This window comes from Equus quagga, chromosome 12, assembly GCF_021613505.1.
Source record: "Equus quagga isolate Etosha38 chromosome 12, UCLA_HA_Equagga_1.0, whole genome shotgun sequence".
In the NCBI taxonomy this organism is placed as follows: Eukaryota; Metazoa; Chordata; class Mammalia; order Perissodactyla; family Equidae; genus Equus; species Equus quagga.
This window is the reverse complement of record NC_060278.1, coordinates 97,214,345-97,233,757: the sequence shown is the minus strand read 5'-3', so window position 1 is coordinate 97,233,757 and position 19,413 is coordinate 97,214,345. Positions and strand designations below refer to the sequence as shown.

General features: G+C 55.8%; 1 long non-coding RNA gene across 2 annotated transcripts; it reads left to right on the top strand.

The window, feature by feature from the left end:
• The first annotated feature begins 11,757 nt into the window (after positions 1 to 11,757).
• On the top strand, positions 11,758 to 19,136 carry LOC124248117 (uncharacterized). Of its 2 annotated transcripts, none has more exons than XR_006890948.1 (3): positions 11,758 to 11,959; positions 12,121 to 12,314; positions 18,335 to 19,136. It is a non-coding gene; the product is annotated as an uncharacterized LOC124248117 (long non-coding RNA). The 2 variants fall into 2 exon arrangements; XR_006890949.1 differs by lacking the exon at positions 18,335 to 19,136 and adding an exon at positions 14,755 to 15,068.
• The last annotated feature ends 277 nt before the right edge of the window (positions 19,137 to 19,413 follow it).

Sequence of the window (19,413 nt, the reverse complement as noted above, 5' to 3'; positions counted from 1 at the left end):
ACCTGTGGAAGGGAGCAGAAGGATGCAGTTTCAGCAGAGGGAGAAGTTGAGCTGCGAGGCAATCCGGACAAAGTCCTCAGTCAAGCCCACGGGGAGCCCTGGAGCTGAGAGGACCCTTTGGAATTGTCCCAAATCAGGTGACAGGTTCCAGCCTTCGCAGTTCCACACTGCACTGTCATTGGAAGTGGGCCTGCTCCTGGAGTGAGGCGTGACTGTGGGTGAGGCAGTTTCCTCACAGTCGAGACAATCTCCAGAGAGGGCTGACAGCTGAGGGCTGTCTCCCAGCCACGCTCCCAGCGGCTGGGGGAAAAAAGCCAATAAGTCACGATCAGTCCAGAGAGGGATCTGAGCAGCCCATCACAATGTCCACGACACCCAGGGTCCACAGCCTGGCTTCGGGGACGACCATGGATCCCTGAAGAGGAAGCGATGTCTGGCATGTATGTGCAAATGAGCATTTTTCTGGAGGAGGGTGTCCTTGACCCCCAAAAGATTAAGAACCACTCATCTAGGAAAAGCCAGACTTGTCTAAAACTTCAAAACAACATGATCAGGGATAGACACTATGGGTGCTCAATAAATATGAATGGATGGATGGATGGCTGATGGGTGGATGATGGATGGGTAGATGGATAGGCGGATGGATGGATGGATAGGTGGATGGATCGATGCCATATAACAGAAGACTATTGGGAGAGACAGGAAAGGGAGCAACCAATTCTGCCTGGGGCAGGAGGACAGCAAAAATTTCCAGGAGGAGCTGACCCTTTTAAACTGAGTCTTGAAGACTGAATAGGAGTTGCCAAGCGGATAAAAGGAGAAAGGCATCCCAGGCAGGGGGAAGAGCCGATGCAGAGGCACAGAGATGTGAGTGAGCCCGAGGAGGGTGTGCTTGGACAGTGTGGAAGTTAGTTCACCTGGCTGGCCAGAGGTACACATGGGTAAGAGGAGCAGGATAGGGGCTCCCTCCTTCGGAAAGCCCACAGGTCCCAGGAGCTGTCCCATAGGAACTGCTCCACTAGGTCGTTCTTGAGCAAGCAGGGATCTCCCCTCCCCCCACCAGCACCCAACAATTGCCTGGGTCTCTAGGTGGGGGGAGGGGAGGTCCCAAAGACAGTTCCACACCAGTGAAGAGCATTGGGTCACTTACCGCATCCCTTCCTATCCTGGACTTCCTTTACTCCTGCGGTTCACTCCTGAGAGACTGGTGTTCCTTAGTCGCCCCACTTTCCAGATGAGAAACAGGCTCGGACAGGCTAGGTGACTTGCCCAAGGTGACTCACTAGCTCCCAAGCGAGGGGCCCTCCCTCCTGGACTCACACCTCCCAGCGCCCTGCTCTTTCCCCTTCCCCTCTCTGGCCCCCTGGTTGGCATGCCAGCAGTCTCGCTCCCCTCCTGAGATTAGGCCCCTCTGGTTAGGGGTGTGAAGAATGGCCCACCACAGGGGGCTGAGGTCTGGCAGGGCTGGTATCCCGCCAGCAATGTTTTGCTCCGGGAGGAATCCCCCGCCAAGCCGAAGCGTCAGGCCTGTTCCAGGGCTGCCCCATGAATTAAACATGCCCCCGTGGTTAGCTCAGTAATGCTTTTATTAATAGTTAATTACTCAACGCGCGCTGGGGAAATGAGGCTCACTCAGGCCTCGTAAATTAAGGCAGTGATCTTGTGGAGGAAGCCACTGGGAGTTCACTGCCCCGGCCCCTCCCATCGCCGAACCTCTGGGCTTGCCGTTTAGCGCTAAAGGAGACGTGGCGGGAGATGAGGGGACAGGGACCTTCTCCGGGTGGAGGCGGGAAGTGGAGGATGAGCATCCACCCCGTTCCTCAGAGAGAAAGGGCCTGAGGGGAGGGGCGAAGTGTCAACTAGGAGGTGTTGTCCCTGCACCGTGACAGCTGGTCACCGACCTCTGGTCCTTGTCACTGCTGGGGACTCAGCGTAGCATCCAGGGAGTCCTCAGGGCAGGGCCACCTGCCTCAGGTGTGGGCCTCTGGCGGAGAGGAGCAGATCTAAGGTGATCCTGCCACGAAGCCACGGGCCTCCCTCCCCACTCAGCCTTTCTCTTTTCACGAGTGTCCGGACTCCCCTTCTAAGTGGTGGCTGTGCCTGAAGCAATCTCCCCTTCTGACTCTTGGCTGAGCTGGATAAGGCACTTCTTCTAACCTGGTTTGGCTCTTCTAAATTTAACTTTCTCCTGTGTTTCGTCTGCCAAGCGACAGAAGCCCCTCACTTTGTCTTCCTGGGAGATGGGAGCCGACCCCCACTTTGAACCTGCTGTATGCCAGGACCTGTCCCTCTGGTTCATGTTCATTAGCCCCATTTTTCAGCCCTGTGACTTTGGGCCCGCGACTCCACCTCCCTGGGTTTCCATTTCTTCATCTGAAAATGGAGATGACAACACCCGTGTCTGGAGTTACTGTGATGATTCAACGAGGCAATATACGAGTAGTACTCAGAACACTGCTTAACACACAGTAAGTTCTAAGTGACAGCAATTGTTATCTTCTTCACAACCATGCTGCCATTTTACAGATACACAAAGTGAGGTTTTAAATATCTTCCTTTGCCTGAGAACACATAACCCAGAACTTCACGGTGCCAAAGCTCATCGCTTTCCTTCCATGGAGGCAAAGCGGGGAGCCCATCTCCCCTCCAGAAGAGCATGCTGGTCAAGTCCCAGGAGCCAGGAAAGCTCTCCCCGTCTGTCCACAAGTCATAGAGCCTCACCAAGGCAGTCCAGGCTGAGACACAGGAACACAGGCCCCGCAGCTGGGCCAGCCCCAGTCCAAATCCTGCCGCCCCCGCTAGCCGCCATGTTGACCCCTGGAGCCTCAGTTTCCACTTCTGGCAAAATGGGCTCATAGTAACACTGACCTCCTCACATGTGGTAAGGGTTTCCTTTTGAAAGTGCCTGGTATCCAGTCGCCTTCTTTCAGAACTCTCTGTGCCTGCGTTTCTTTATATGTAACCTGGGGATGAGAAAAGTCCTCCCTCAGTGGGTTGTTAGAGCCCCGCAGAGATAATGCACAGCAATCTGGAGTGCAAGCAGGAAAATATGTAAATATATAAGCGGCTTGTGTTCCTGGTCCAGGCTCTTCAAAGGCAGGGATTTAGGGGTTAAACACTGCCCCTGGTGGATGCAATGACCCCTGTCTGATGAGGGCTCTCCTGGGTCAGGTGATGCAGAGGGTGGGGGACAGATGGCCTCTGACACCCATGCCGGCCACCAACCACTTTGCTTGTGAGAGGTCAGCCTCTCTGCAGTGACCCCCTAAACCGCCAGAGCGACACAGGGGCAAGGAGTCCGGGGCAGGAGCTTGATGCCCTCCCCCTTAGGGAGCACGAATCGCTGAGGAGTGCAGCTCCGGGTTCATATATAATATGTAGCATCAGATTTAAATGTCACTGCTGCAGGCGGCTGACCCGGGTTCCCACACAATGGGATGCGAGGGGCGCCTACGCCGCCTCTTCATCTTCCTGGCGGTCGCTGACCAAAGGGAGGGAGATTTGGTTTCTTAAAAAACTAAACAGTTGTTGAGCGCTCTGGCGTTGCCTGGGCAACAGCCGAGGCGGAGAGAGAAGCTTCTTATTGTTTAAAGTTATTCTTGCTCGATTTCAAAGGGCTGCTCTGAAAAGACTGCATTCTCCAAGCAGCCCACCTGGTCCTCTCTGCCGGCCTGGCCTGGCCGTGCGATCCTGGCTCCTGCCCTCCCTCAGCCCCAGTCCCACTTCCCAGCCAGAGGCTGTGGATGGGCGGGGTCATGGCCGTGCTGGACATCAGGGCAGGGAGGTGAGTCCCCTCCTGTGCTCTATACATTGCGCCAGGACCAGCAGCGCTCATGCGGAATGAGCACACAGCCAACATAAGGAGGATCTGTGCTCCCCCACCACGGGCTGCTTTTCCAGCTCTGTGTGACCTGGGATATGGACACAAGTGTGGCTCAGTGACTTATGGGTCAGCTCACAGAAGTGCCTGAACTTGAGGGATGGGGCTCAACCATCTAAGTTCCTGAGAACTTGGGCATCTTGGTTTTCAAGCCCAGCCAAGGGCAAGACGAAGGTGACAGGGACAAGTCATTGCTCTGGGGCCATGGCTGAGTGCAGCTGCCAGGATAATTTGAGACCATGCAAGTGGCATCCCATGCCCCTCTGCCCCTCGGGTGACCCTGTGTTGGAATTGTTTACTCAGCTCTCTTCCCCCTGAGACTGTTAACTCCCTAACAGCAGGGCCACTGCTATTCATCTCCATGTATTCTTGTAAGCTGCCTCAAATCCTTTCAGGAGTAAGGCACATTCTGAAAATCCAGATGAGATGTAAGTGTATTTTTAATTAAAAAATGTTCAGTTAGTGGATACATACACATGATGCAAAATTCAAAGTTTAAAAAGGAATAAATACCACGTCTCCTGATGCCAAGTCTCCCTCCACGGGGACAGTCATGGCTTCCAGCTTCCGATGTATCTTTCCAGAGATATGCCACTCATAGAAGCAAACGGGCATCAAATAAAGTATATTATTCACATCTTTAGCTCCTGTATCTAGCTCAGGACCCAGTACATAGTAGATGCTTGATAAAAGTCTGTTGGATAGATGGACACAGAAACAGATGGGTAGGTGGATGAACGCATGAGTGGATGGATGGATGGTTGAGTAGGCAGATGGATGGATGGATGGGTAGTGGATGGGTGAATAGGTGCAGGTCTTGTATTTAGTTCTCTTTCCTCCCAGATAGCTGAGTTTCCCAACAGGATGTTTCTTGAGAGAAAAATGACAGACCCAGCATGAGACATGTTGAGTCTGAGGGGCCTGTGTTATTCAGATGGGAACACCCAACAGGCAGTTGCATTGTGGTTATATGAGAGGGGAATTTTGTCCTACTGCTGGTAACAGAGACCCAGCTACAATGGCTTGAATCTGTAAAGGTTTCTTTTCCTCATGATGAGAAGTTCCAGTGGAGGGTCAGCCCTCCGGGGTATCAGGAATGAGGTCACTGTGATGCCCTTTCCCTCATGGTCTCAAAAAGCTGTTGGAGGAAGGGACTCCAGCCATCATGTCCATGGTCCAGCAAGGAAGAAAGAAGAATAAGAGGGGCAAAAGGATGAATTCGCCTCCTATAAAAAGCCCTTTACTGGAAGCCCCACCCAGTGACTTCTAGTTGTATCTCCATGGCAACCTGTAGCTGCAAAGGAGGCTGGGACGTGTGGCTTCTAAGGTGGGCAAATGACTCCCCTGGAGAATATTGGGGATCTATTAGTAAGGAAGGAGGGGAAACTGGATAAAGAGGAGGCATCTAGCAGGCTCTGCCACGTGGGTGGAGAGTCAGAGGAGAGTTCTGGGCCCGAGGATTGGCACGCAGGAAGGCGCATCCCAGGGATGAACATCAACCGAAGCACAGAGGCGGGCAGGGCATCTCACACCGCATTCCCTCCAAGTCCTGTTGGCTGCAGCCTCAAACCATCTCCAGAGTGGGACAGCTTCTCCCACTCCCGCCCTGGGCCAGGCCTCCATCATCTCTCACCTGATGACTGCAGCGGCCTCGCTCCTGGTCTCCCTGCCCCTCCTCTGACCTGCTGCTCAGTGCTGCATTCTCAGCCCAGCGTCCACAGCGACCCCCTAATTAGCAAGTAGGAACACCTCTCTCCCTGCTGCACACCCTGCAGTAGTTTCCCGTGTCACTCAGAATGAGACCCCTAGGCTTTTTCCAAGGCCGGCCAGGCCTGACGTGATGTGGCCCTGCCCTCTCCATCCTCTCCTGCTGTCGGTCACTCTGCTCCAGTCACACGGGCCTCCTGGCTCCCTCCCGCTCCAGGGTCCTCACACCTGCTGTTCCTTCAACCAGACCAGGAATGAATTTCACTCAGAGCCATCACATGGCGACCCCTGTGCCTCCTTCAGGTCACTGCTCAAATATTACTTCCCCAGAGAGGCCCCCCCGGGCCGCTCTGCCTAACCCCCTCCTCCCCGCCATCATTCTCTACTCCAGGACTTAACCCATTTGGGGCTACGGACCCCTGGGCCTCTGGAGAAGCCTATGGACTCCTTCCCAGAATAATATTTTAAATGTGTAGAAGAAAATACATAGAATTACAAAGGAAACCAATTATACTGAAATACAGTCTTCAGAATATTTACAGAACAAGCTCGTGCTGGGGTCCTCGGTGTGCCTCTTTATGATGCCTTAGACAGCACGACCCAGCAGCGGCTCTGTTAACGGCCGCAGTTCCGAAGCAGTGATGGGCTTGAATGATATTTCGAAATGTCTGCAACAACTGTAATGTGATAGGAAATATCTGATGTCTGCTGGGGACAAAGTCACAGGCATTGCTAATACCACCATGGTATGTTGCCAACATTTATAATTGAAGAGAAATGCTATATTTCAGTTAGAGGTTAGTGAAATCAAAACATGATTTCCTCCCCCCCCCCCCCCAACTTCACTGACCTCCTGAATTCTGTCCACAGATCCCTGGGGGGAGTCTGGGTTTCTTTGGTTTTAATTTTAAGTCCCTTTCTCTGACATTACACATTTATTTGTTAACGTGTTTACTGTCTGGTCCTCCCAGAAGGGCAGAGATTTTATCTGTTCTGCTCGCTCTGTATCTTCCGTACCTAGAACACTGCCAGGCACATAAGTGATCAATAAATATTTTTTTAAATCAAGGAACCAGCAAGGGATGAAGCTGGAGAGGCAGAGAGGCTGGAGCCAGATGTGAGGGGCCTTGAAGGCCGTGCTCAGTTGTGTGGCTGTGACTGGTGGTGATGGACTCGCCCTGGGAGAGAGCAGCCCGGGGGAGGTCACTGTCCCCACGGCAGCCGGGCTGACAGTTGGATGCTGGGGAGGGGACTGGACCGGCCTGGCCTGCCTTCCGGGGCGGCTCCTTGAGGGAGGCTCGGGTGTAAACAACTCCACGTCCATCGTTAATGTCAGCAGCCACTGCCCTCCCTGCTCCCCCGTCTCCTCCTTCCGGCCTCCCTGGTTGTTAGACGGCGACCTTAGAGTCGTTCATCATTCTTCAGTGTTTCCCAGGCAGTGATGGCGTGCCAGGCCACAGGGACAGGGCCCACGGGCTGAGGAGGTGGGCACGGGGGTGGGTGGGGAAGGAGAGGCCCAGAGGTTCAGACTCGCCTCAGGGCCGTCTCAGTGGCAGCTGTTGTGGAGGGAGCTGGTGTGTCAGACCCTGGAGCCAAGGAGGAGCCGGGTCACCCCTCCCAGCCTGGGGCTGGCCATTTTACAGACACCTGAGAATCCCGGGAAGAGCAGACGTCTGGGATCAGACCGACTTGGGCCGCTTACTCCTTAACTGCATCTGCTTCATCAAGTCACGTAAACGCTCCAGGCCTCGGTCTCCACACTCTCAAATGGGAGCGGGTGAGGATTCCACGGGGAAAAGAATAGATCGGAAGCAGCCGCTCGATGCTGGGTGCATGGTCAACACTCAACAAACAGTCCTCCTTGTCACCATTAACATATAGGAAATGACTGGACAGTGGGACCAATTGCCAGCATTCCATAGTAATCCACCTTATCCCCCTGCCCGTAAAGGGAGGGGGAGGATAAGGCCGTACCATAGGAACCAGTAAGTCAGTAGTGGAGACAAAAAGCAAGTCCTGGAGTCAGACAGATCTGGATTCACATCCAGCTGTGTGACCGTGGGTAAGCCACATGACCTCTCTGAATCTCAGCTTTCTCATTCATAAAACAAGGATAGTACTTTCTTCTCATAATGCTGTGAGGATTACTGGACAAGAACGATGTGTGAAAGGCCCCAGGGACGGGGCCTGACCCGAGGAAAGCACTCAGTCAACAGAGCACGTGCATACATTATCACAGTCCCAGCCCTGTGTGGGGGACCCAGGAGGAGACAGATGACGGGAATAGTCCCCCCTGTGCCGAGCAGCTCCCACTTTAGAAAGCACTCTTTCAGAGCTATCATTTCATTGGAACCCCACCCAGCACTTCAGGATGAGCAGGCCTGAGAGTTTGATCCACATTTGACGGAGGGGCCACAGGAGCTCAGGCGGCAATGGACTCCCGGAGCCATCTGCTCGAAGATGGCACAGCAGTGCGATTTAGGGGGGACGTGAAGCTGGGTATCTCAGCTTGAGGCCCTTTTCACATCAGCCACTGGGGTGTTCATTCCCTCCACAGAGAGTCGCTGAGCCCGGCCCCAGGGATGTGGCAGTACTTGGGCAGACATGACTTCTGCCCTCGAGGCGCCTGGAGCCTGGTGGACTCTGGACCTGGAGACCCCTTCCCACCAGCACAGGGAACATCCACATCTGCTCACGGACGACAGATCGGGGAGCACCCTGAGTCCAGAGTCGCAGCTCTGGGTGCCCCCTTTGGACAGTGCACAGGCCAGGAAGAGAAGCGTTCTCTGTCCTTGGGGATGAGACCCACTCGTTAATAAGCCCAGAGATAGGTACTAGGATCCCAGCGCGAACAAGAGTCCTAAACTGCAGGATGCCGTGGGCAGACGTGTTCCGGAAAAGCCACGCCATCCCCTGGCCTCTCGGAGAGTCACATGCTTACGAACGTGCTGCAGGCTCTCTGGAAAGTCCGGCAGGAAAGACACCTGTTCCACCTGAAGTCTCCCAATCGTTTTTGACCACGCACTCCTTTGTTCCAAGCCACCTCTGCCAGCTTGAGTATGTGCTAGAGCGGTGGGAAGAGCTCCGCGTCTACAGCCAGGGACTCGGGTTCGAGGCTCAGCCTTACATGGGATTAGCACTTCGTAAACCAATCGTCGAAACATTGTAACCCAGAGAAGGGGAAGCGACTTGCCCAGGTCACTCAGCACCAGCTCTAGAACCCAGGTCTCCACGCTAGTGATAACGTGATGGGCGGCCTTAAGGCGTATCTGGCCTTGCTTCCCCTCTGACAGGGGCAGCCCTCACCCAACCTGCTGGGTGGGTGTTCAGGTCTACTAGTCCATATGGTGCCTTTCTGCAGATGACAAAAAGGCTTTTCCTTCTCCTGGGTCAACAAAATCCCATTTCAGGGCACATGGATTGATAAAGCATTGCATGGCCTGGATTTCAGCCCCACTTGCTCCCTTGGCCAAGTACCGTTGTGCAGGATACAACCTGTACAACTGTACATGGCAACCCTTATATACCCTTTCTCCTCATTGCTCCTCACTCCTTCCACCTTCATCCCTTTCATGCGAGCAGCACCTTCCCCTCAGGGGGCCGGGGTGAGGCTGGAATGGGAAGAGCCCAGTTGGATGGGCTCTACTTCCCAAGCCCCAAAGCAGCATTGGCTGAAGGTGCTGACTCAGCAAACTTTAATTTATCTCACAGGCCAGGGGTGCGCGTGAAGCAATTAGTGAAATAATGGTTATGTCGCACTAAAAATTATTTATAGAGTCACCGTGCACACAGCTGTGATTAAATTAGACAACCAGGGGGACTTTAACTGCCAACGGAGCCAGCATCCAAGGTCTGGGCTCCAGCTGGCTGGGGATGGGGTGGGTTCACTTCTCCTGTCCACTTGCACCCCTGCCAGACAGGGGTGCTGACCCCGGCCCAGGCAGGGGTGAGGAGGGCCCACATGGGCAGTGGGGTGGTGAGGGGTCCCTGTTCCAGCTGATCTGAGCTGCCAGGACCCTGGAACTAAATACGTCCGGGGCTTTGCACATTTGGGTTCTCTGTGAACCCTCAGTGAGTGAAAGAGAAGTGGTTTGGGTGAATTAGAAAAGACGGTCCTAGGGCACCCACGGGCTTGCCGTTGACCCCTGCAGCAGCCCCTGAGAGCCAGAGCCGAGCTGGAAACCAGAGATCAAGCCAGCCTTTCACAGGGGGCGAAACAGAGAGCTGGAAAGTTCATCTTTCCTCTTCCCCTGGCAGGCGTCAGGAGACCCTTGTTCCAGCCCTGGGCCCTTTACCCCAGGTTGAGCCCTTTACCCCACCTGGACCTCAGGGTATCCCCTGAGAGTTAGTGTCGGACAGGGCGCTTCTACAGAGGGGAGCAGATCTTTGTTGAGAATCTGTCGCATATGGACGCTGTCTGTATTTTACTGTCTTATTCGTGTTTACGTTCATATTCTTATTTAGCTCCTCACAACAGTCCTGTAAGGTAAGTATTCTTGTTCCCCCTTGACAGATGGAGAACCTGAGGTTCAGAGAGGTAAAGATATTTGCCCACAGCCACACAGCAAGTGAGGTGCTTTCTAAAGCCCCATCAGACTCCAATGATGGAGCACTGTGGTGCTTTGAGTATTTGGGGGTGCCTTCTGGGTACCCAGCACTGTGCTGGATGTGATGCTGAAAAATGATAACAGGGCTTCCTTTACACTCTCATTTCCTCAGCAGCCCCTCAGGTGCATATGAGGAAACTGAGTCACAGAGCGTGCCTTGAATGTCCCAAAACCCCCAGCCTGTGAGTCAGGGTGTGTGTTCATTAACAGGTCTCCATCTCTCGCCATGATGCTGGTGGCCCCCCCCATGTAGGAGCCACAGATCTTTGCCCAAAGTCTAGGGCTACCTGTATGACTCCACGATTCTCCCGGGCTGCTGAGGGTCTTGGCAGCCCTGAGGGTGGCAGCTGGGGTAGGGAGTGTGTGATGCAGTCAGGGGCCCTTGGCGGAGTGTTGGCTCCAAGCCTGGCTCCTCCGCCAACCCCAGGCCAACCTCCCTGGCACTTCCATCCCGGCCCCTCTGAGCTGAAGATGGTTTCAGACCATTTCACAGGAGTGCTAGGCTCAGTCATCTTTTAGTGGCTGGGGCCCTTTCCGGATCTCGCTGGGCCTCCCTCTAAGCAAGCCCCTGGAGGCGCAGAGCAGAGGGGTGACCAAGCAGGGCCCCAAGCCCGCAGTCTCCCCTCTCTTCCTCCTCTCTTCTAGCACTTCCCTCGTGCGTCCCCCATCAGCTCCTCTGTCCCCCACAGCAGGTCCCTCTCTCCAATCATAGTTCCTGCAGCTCAGCTCCCTCTCCAGAAGACTTCTGCCCAGGGGCGTGTACTCATGGATCTCCCTGAACCCTACCCCTGTTACCCCAAAGCAGGAGGGCTAGATGGCGGGAGGACAGAGGATTGAGAGGGGAGCTCGGTGCCCCTGGTGCCCCTGTCTCCGGTGGGTCCCCCCAGGGAGGAACCCCACCATCCTTTTCACATCCTTTTCACAGCCCCTCTCCCTGGCCGCTGCCCAATGTGACTCCTCATCCAAGTCAGGGCCGGCCTCTGGATTCTCCTGGGTGCACACGGGGCCAGTCCCCTCTCCCAGGTCTGTCCTGAGTCCTGCTGCTGCCTCGGGCCACTTAGCATGCAGCCCTGGTTGTGCGGCTGCAGCAACCAAATGAGATTAGCTTGCCTGCTAAAGCAAGTCCCCACTCGCCACCACCCACGGCCCTGCACAGTCGCCAGCTGCTCTGGAGAGCCCACGGCTGGGCGGGCCCAGCCCGGCCCCTACCACCTCACTCCCCCTCGAACTTGGGGCCAGGGGCAGGTGGAAAGAGGATGAAGAATCCTGCCCAACCTTATAGGCCTGCAGCCTCCCTCCCAACAGGCCTTCTGGAGTCAGCAGGGGGGCAGAGGGGACGCTGGGCAGAGGGAGACAAGCGAGATTAAGGATGCTTCCTGGCTTTGTATCCTTTGCCAGTTCTCCACCCAACCTCCTGGGAGGAACAAATAGGACATACACCCTGCCGCTTCTCCGCCCTTTACATCTCCAGGGCCAGTAGTAGGGAGCGAGGGGGAGGAAGGGTCCGGCCCAGCGGCACTCCCTCAGCGTCTGCTCCCACGCCTGCTGGGAGTCAAGCAAGAAGGTCTGCCCCAGCCCCGGGCCTCCCTGCCTCTCTCCTGGCCAGAGAAGGGGAGCCGTGGGAAGAAGGACCCAACTCAGCCCCAGCCCCCATCCAGCCAGAGGCCCTGCCCCTCACCCCCAGGAAGCTTCCAGGGCCTGTGAAGGAAGCTGGCAGGAAGAAGGTTTTCAAGAAGCCCGAGTTCTCAATCAGACCCCCGGAGAGGTGAGAGATGCCTTTGATGTCAGGACTTGGGTGAGGGTGTCTCATAAAGGGGTGGGGTGTGCAGGGGACCCTGCCTGGGCTCCTGCTGACAGCTGCAGCTGCCTCCCTGAGCTCACCTGAGTCTCCAGAACTGCCTTTCTTCTTGTTCCCATCTCTCCTAGTCTCCATCCTACAGGTGACCTGCCCAGCCAGAAGCAAAATGCTCCTGAGGCCACTCAGATGGCCCTGAGCCACCTGGGGCTTCATGCCTGGCTGGGTCCCACCGGGCTGCTCCCCTTTAAGGGCTGAGATTGGCCCCTGCTGGCTGAGGATGGCAAGCCCCTGCCTGCCTCCCGCATCTACCTGGCCGGTCCAGGTGGGTCCAGCGGGGTTGGATGGGGGCTCAGTGTGAGGGAGGGGCTCCTCCTGTCCTTGCCTGGAGGGGAAGGCTCCCACATCTCCCACCACTCCCTGCCCATCTCCTCTCCCTCTCCTTCCTCCTTCTCAGCGTCCGCCCCTACCCCAGCAGCTCAGTTGGCCAGCTCATGCCCTGCACACTTCAACTTGCACTTCTCTCCTCACATGCCCGCTGTGTAACTTTAGGCAAAACACCAAACCTCTTTGAGCCTCACTTTCCCCATCTGCAAAATGGGAGTGACCCCTACTCACCTTAAGGGCTGCTGTGTGGCTCAAATTACATCACGACTGTGCATGGCCAGGAGAATCATGGAGCCATCTCAGGGATTTTCATTATCGGTGACTGAGAATCAGTTCCTCAAGAGTTTGCTGGCCTTTTGCCCAAAAAAGGCTCCGCAGGCCTTGGCCCCAGCTGTGTGGACGTTCCTCAGCATGGTTCATTTGGAGTGGATACGGGCAGGCCCCTTCTGTGATGGTGAACAGGGGTCCCGCTGGCCTCTGGCCCTGGGCAGAGGGAGGAGGGAGCGTCGGGATGCATAGGCAGGAGGGCGTGGATTAGAGTCCATCACAGAAATGACTTTCTTATCACCACACGACCTGAATTGCCGGGACCAACTCTGGAAATTGACTTGCCTCCCCTCTCTTGCCTCCCCTCCACTACCCTTCCGTCTGCTCCTGCTTCCCTCCCCAGCCTCAGCCCCCATCTCTGAAAGCCCTGTTGGGAGACACCAAGAGACAGAGATGCAGAGAGAAGCAAGGCAAAGAGGAAAGTGGGGCGGGCAGAGACCCCACGCTCCTAGAGGACCAGGAGGCAGAGGTGGAAAACAGGCAGGGATGGGAGACACAGGGGGGACGTGGGCCTTCAGCAGAGAGGAGCACGTCCTCCTCCCAGCTCATTCCCCCACCTGCTCCTGCACCCTGCTGGCCAGGTTGGTGCCTTCTCCTGCCTGCTGGCCCCTCTCCAGCCCCGACCTTGGCGCCTCTGCACCCCGCCCGGGGCAGGGCTCTGATGCCTGGGGCAGAACCCTGGGCTGGAGCCCACGGGTGCTTGGAAGCAGCCCTAGTGAGTTCCTGGCAGAGCTAGGCTGCAGGTGGTGGGGAATGGGCCGCGGGCGGCCGGGGGCAGCCAGCTGTGTAATCAGGCAGCACTCCACATCCAGGCAGGAGGTGTGCAGGGCAGGGGCTCAGGTAAGCAGAGGGAGGGCCCAGCCCCGCCTGCCCCAGGTCCCCAGTCACGCTGCCCTGGAGCATCCCATGGGGGCTCAGGGCCCAAGAAACTCAGGCGGAGCTGTGGGAGTCTTGGCAGGGGGCTGGGACCCACGATATAACCCTCGACAGCCCTCATGGTGCAGCCCAGCCCAGCCCCCAGGCCTGATGGAAGATCAGAAGCCGAATGCTGCTGCCTCGCAGCCTGAGCTGGTCCTGGCTCCCCCTTCCCAGCCAGCGTCTCCATCTACAGCCTGAAAGTCTGAGACTCCGGCGTTACCTGGCTCCAGGACTCTAACCACGCAGCCCCTTCCCTCACCCCTCTCTGCTCGCCCACCTCCCTTCCACATGTCCACCTGTCACTAGTCTAGTGCAGACCCTCTGGGGGTGGGCGGTCCCAGGAGCCAGGGAGTCGAGCAAGGGGAGGACCCCAGCCCAGGATCATGTGGCCCCAGACCTTTCCCCCATAAGCCCACCCTCCCCAAACACACACGCGCGCATGCACACACACACACAAACACACAGATACACACACACACACACACTCTGCTTCTTTTGGATCACTCAGAATGTGTTGTTGAATCTCAAGTTCACAAATTATCACCTCTTAATCCAATCCCCATTTTACAGGTGGGGAAATCGAGGCCCAGAGAGGGAACGGACTTGTCCAAAGTTACATGGCAAGGAAATTCCTCTGAGCCCAGCCAGTCCTTCCCTCCTGGAAGGACCTCCCCTGGGAGCCCCCAGTGGCCTATAGGCTCTCTCCCCAGGCTCTCCAAGTCCTCCTGGCTGCCAGACCCGGCCAATTGCAGGGCCCCAAAGTTAATAAATCAAGGTGACTTTGGGGAGGAGAATCGGCCTCCTTCTCCCTTGTCCCTCCCATTTGCATAATCCTGGCTGGCAATATGATAATGATGTTTGTTAAAGACAGAGCACAATAAATTAATACCGTTAAGTTGTTGCTGCAAAATGCAAAGCAGGTAATTTACTGCCAGCGAGGAATGGAGCCTTTAAACTGTAATGGATTAACTTTCCCAGCAGCAAATGTGTCCCCCGAGGGAGGGAGGGGGGCGGCAGGGGCGGGGCTGGCTTGATGGTAGGGAGGCCGGCCTTCTTCCCAGGGTCCGGGCATTTGGTGCCCAGGCCCCGATCTTAGGTCTCCACTGGATGTCAACCTCTTCTCCATTGTGCAGAAGGGGAAACTGAGGCCTGCATGGAGGTTGAGCTGTAGAAGACCACAGCCAGACAGTGCTGGTGAACTGGGACTTCCTGGGACAGCACACACCCCTCTAGAGGAGGGGGCTGCGGATGCCCCATTGGTGCACCCACACTGGGACCCTCGGAAGCAGCCCCTGTTGCAGACCTTTCTTTCTTGAGGGTGACTAGAGGGGTCCCACCAGGCCTAGTCCCAACCCCACAAGTGGCCAAGCTTCCAGCCCAAAGGGGGCCTCAGCCCCAGAGTCAATCCTGGCTCAGGCCTGGCTCCTCTTGGGGTCCACACCACGGCAAGGAGGGAAGGGTCCTGGGTTGGTTAGGGCCAAGGGGGTGGGGGAAGGGGAAGGAGTACACGGGGGCGGTCGGGGGGAGTGGGGGCTGAGAGTCAGACCCTGGCCTGATGCCCTCCCAGGTCCCCCCCCCAGACACTGGTTCTCAGGTCCAGGGAGGGGAGGGGGCTGGGGAAGGGGGAGGAGAGGGGGGAGCGGGATCATGGCCGTGTGGAAGGCGGGTGGTTGGTGGGGAGGCAGGTAGTGTCTGTGGCCCGGGGCCCTCACCCACCGGGCAGCCCCTCCATTACGGCTCAGACAGCATCTTCAGCCCCCAGGAGAACTGCCGCAGCCCCGGCTCAGGGCTGGCCGCCGCCGGGCGGGTCCCTGGGACCCCAGCAGAATTCTAATTTCCCATTTATCTCTGCAGCTTCTCCAGCTGTATTAAAGGGGCGACGCTCCGGAATCAGCTCCCAGGCTAATTGGAATTGGGCCTCCTCTCACTCCTGGACAAGGGGGGTTGGGGGTGGGGGTGGGGGCGGGGGCAGCTCCGACTGGGGTAGGGGATGCTGGGGACCTGGGCTCCACGTGGGTGGCTGTGGTCCTGGAATCCAGACTCGCGGTCACAGTCCTGACTGCCACGTGCCTTGAGCAAGCCCCTGTCCCTCTCTGGACCCCTACATTCCCTCATCTGAGATGCTGCCGATGATAATCACAATAGCGGCAGCACCTATCACTTTTGCTCAGCATTTCCTAGGTACCAGGTGCTGTCCAAAGTGCTCTACATGACAGCCCTCGTCTAATCCTGCAACAGCCCAGTGCAGTCAGCATCATTATAGCCTACTGTACGGATGAGTAAACTGAGGCGCAGAGGAGTTCAGTAACCTGCCCAGGTTTGTCAAGTGCCTGGAGACACCCAAATAGACCCAGGGTTGGGTGGAGCTCCCTATGCCCGTTTTGCAGATGGGGAGACCGAGGTCTGGTCCACAACGGCTTTTAGCTTTGGGATTATGTCACTCCCTCAAAGGCTCCCTTCCATTGCCTCCCAGGGTCCGGGGCTGGCATTTCCAGGGTAGCAGGCCGCGTTTTCAGATGGAGCCTTCAGTGCAAACGTCTGAGGTGGGGCAGGGCTCTGTTCTCCCAACACCTGCCTTTCCTTTGCCCCTCTCTCCTTCCCTGAACTCAGGCCTCAATCCTGGCATCCTCCTGGTCTCCTGGGGCCCCTTGTCCCGCACATGCTGAGCTGGAGGGAGGGCCTCACCTCCTGAGCACAAATTCATTCCCAGACAGACTCCGGATGCAAACCCCATGCCTCTGCAAGTCCAGGGTGGAAGGACAGAGAGGAGAGAGGGCAGAACTCCACCGGAGCCTGTCCCCTCGTGACCCTAGAACCAGGCCCTTTACACATGTTACCTTGTTTCACCTTCACAACAGCCCCACGAGCCAGGGCAGCTCGCATGCCCATTTTCCAGACAAAGAAACTGAGGCTCCTGTGAAGTGCTTTGAGCAAGTTCTCACGGTGAGGACCTGGTTGAGCTGGGATTTCAACCCAGTTTTGTCTAAATCCAGAAGCTGAGCCCTCAACAGTGCTCTCTCCCATGCAAGAGGGAAGCCAGGGCTTGGAAGTTCCAGCGAAGGAGGCCCTGGCGTGAGGGCGTGAGCACGCGACTCCAGGGAAGGGGCCAGGCTGGGGACCAGGGCACCTGGGTCTGAACCTCTGTTTGGTCCAGACACGCTGCGTGATACTTCCTTTCTCTGATCTCAACGGCAAAATGGAGCTAACGATAGCGCCTCCCTTACGGGGCGGTTGTGAGTATTACAGGAACTATAAATAAAACGCTTATCACACAGCCCGACACACAGTAGGTGCTCCATCAAAGGTAGCCATTGATTCCAAGTGAAGTCACACCAGCCTCCCAGGACTGCCGGAGCAGCCCAATTGCCCTGCTCCATGGTCTCAGAGCTTGTCAACGCCAGAAGCATCAAAGGCAATGCCCTCATCTTTCAAATGGGGAAACTGAGGCCCTGGGTGGCAACAAGTGAGTGGCAGGGCCAGGACTCAGCCCCCAGTCTCCTGGAGGCCTGCCTGCCCCAGCCAGGGTGATGGTTCTCCCTCCAGTCTCCTTTTGCGCAGTCTGTACGCATCTGTCTGTCCGGCTGTCCCTCCCCTACGAAGCCAGAAGGATGGCTGACCCTGGCAGCCCTTTTTAGTCCAGCTGCTGGCAGGAACCAGCCTGAATGAATGCAAAGAGACCCCCCTCTGGAGGCTGCTCTTGCCGTGTCCCCTGTCCAAATGTTAATTTTGCCAGGGCCTTGATAAATCTTCCTGTCGTCTCCATCCGCCCGAGACATAGATTTCATCTTATTGAGAGGTGACACTTCTGCCCTTTGGTAGCAGCTATCAGTTTCAGGTGGCGCCCAGAGTGGAGAGCAATGAAGAACCAGGCCCTGCTAAATCCCCTTCTGCCACCCAGCCTTTCCCTTACACCCCGTGAGGCCAGCCCAGTTGAGACATCGTCACCTGCCCCTCCAGAAGAGGTCCCAGGGCTGCGCCCCCTCCCCTCGCTCCCAGCATTTTGGGGCACACCTGCACGTCTACACCTGAGGCTTGCTCAGGCCTCCAGAGCCACTTTGCTGTCAGGATGGCAGACTGGAGGAGCCATGGAATAACGTCCAGGGAGCAGCTCTCAACCACTGATTCTTTGGGGCTGGGGTGTAAGTACCCCAGCTCCCTCACCATTTGGGGGCGGATTCTCTGAGGTGTGAGTTCCACTCTGGCTCCCAGAATTCCCTGGTGGAGTTAAGCTCTAGCTGCCCACCGTGGTAAGGGGCTTGATCGTGCGCCCCTCATTGACTGTCTCCCTTTCCTCTACTTCCTCACCCTCCCTGCTGCTGCATCCTGGGAGCACCTCCCAAATAAACTGCTTGCCTTTGACTCCTCTTCTTTGGGTCTCCTTCTGTGCGTACCCAAACTAAGACACTCACCAAACATTCCTTAGCACTCAAGATGTAATGCACTCTAGTCAGCAATGGAGATGCAACAAGAGGTATGTTGACATTTATCGAATGCCTATTATGTGGCAGGGACTGTGTTTCTTTCTCCTGGATCAATTTTTCATTCAAGCTGAAAGACATCTCTGAGAGGTCTTGTCTCAGTTATACAGATAAGGAAACAGATGCTCAGAGAGGTGAAGTGATTTGCCCAAGGTCACACAGCCAGCAATCGAAAGAGTCAATATCCAAACTCAGGCAGCACGTTCTTTTGTTCACTCCACTCTACCTCTCCCAGATGGAGGCAGGAAATGGAGCCAGGATTCACCTCCAGGTGTGATCAACAGCTCAGCTCGGTGAATATCTCCTGGGGGCTTACTATGGGGTAGCCTTCTGCAAGATGCTGAGGACATCGCAATGAAAAGATGCAGTTCCATTCTTGAAGAGGCTGGAGATCTGGTTGGGAAGACAGGATGGCAGGGACCCCTCCCAGAATGCACTGCAGCCTCTTCCCTACAAGATCTTCTTCTTAGAATCTTGGGACATTCATGCTGGGAGGCGCCAAGAGATTGTCTACTTCAACACCCTCGTTTTATAGATGAGGCAACTGAGGCTCAAGAGAAATAGGGGTTCATCCACGGTTGTACGCCAGGACCAGAGCTCTTGTCTCTGAATTCTGCCGAGCATCACCCAGCCCCAAGCCTGTGTTTTGGTCTTGCCCTGCATTTCCCCAAGACAACCAGAGGATCCAGCAGTCTCATAAGCAATTCCCAAAACTCAGAAACCTCAGAGTTAAAAAAAAAAAAAAAAATAGGTTTTACTACGTAAGATGTTTAAATGTCTCTACAACCTAAGAAAAAAAATAAATGTACAGACTTAGGAAAAATACTTGTATATAGTAGGTAAAGGGTTAATAGCCTTACTATACAAAGAGCTTTTACCAATCAATAAGAGAAAGACAGCCAGCCAGAAAAAAACAATGGACAAAAGATATGAGCCGGGGATGCCGGTCTGAGGAGTCAATGCCAGAGCTTTGAGGATCCTGAGGGTGGTAAAACTGTTATTACTTGTTAAATAAAGGCTTATTCATTATTAAAAGATCTATTTGTAGTGTGGGTTGCACATTACTGCTTGTTAAACCCATTAAAGTGCTGGGAGTTCTCCCAGGAGCCTCACTTACAGTTACAACTGCAGAAGAATGTGGCCAAGTGCCAGAGCCAGGGGCCCATAGTGGGACCCACTCTGTGTCCCCTCCCCCAGTCCTGAGCCTGTGGTCCCTCGGTTCAAAGCAAATTGGCTTAGAGCCAAATGGCCCCTGCAGCCTGGATGGGGCTGACCGAGGAGCAGCACGGCTGGGGATCAGGATGCCCAGGGCTG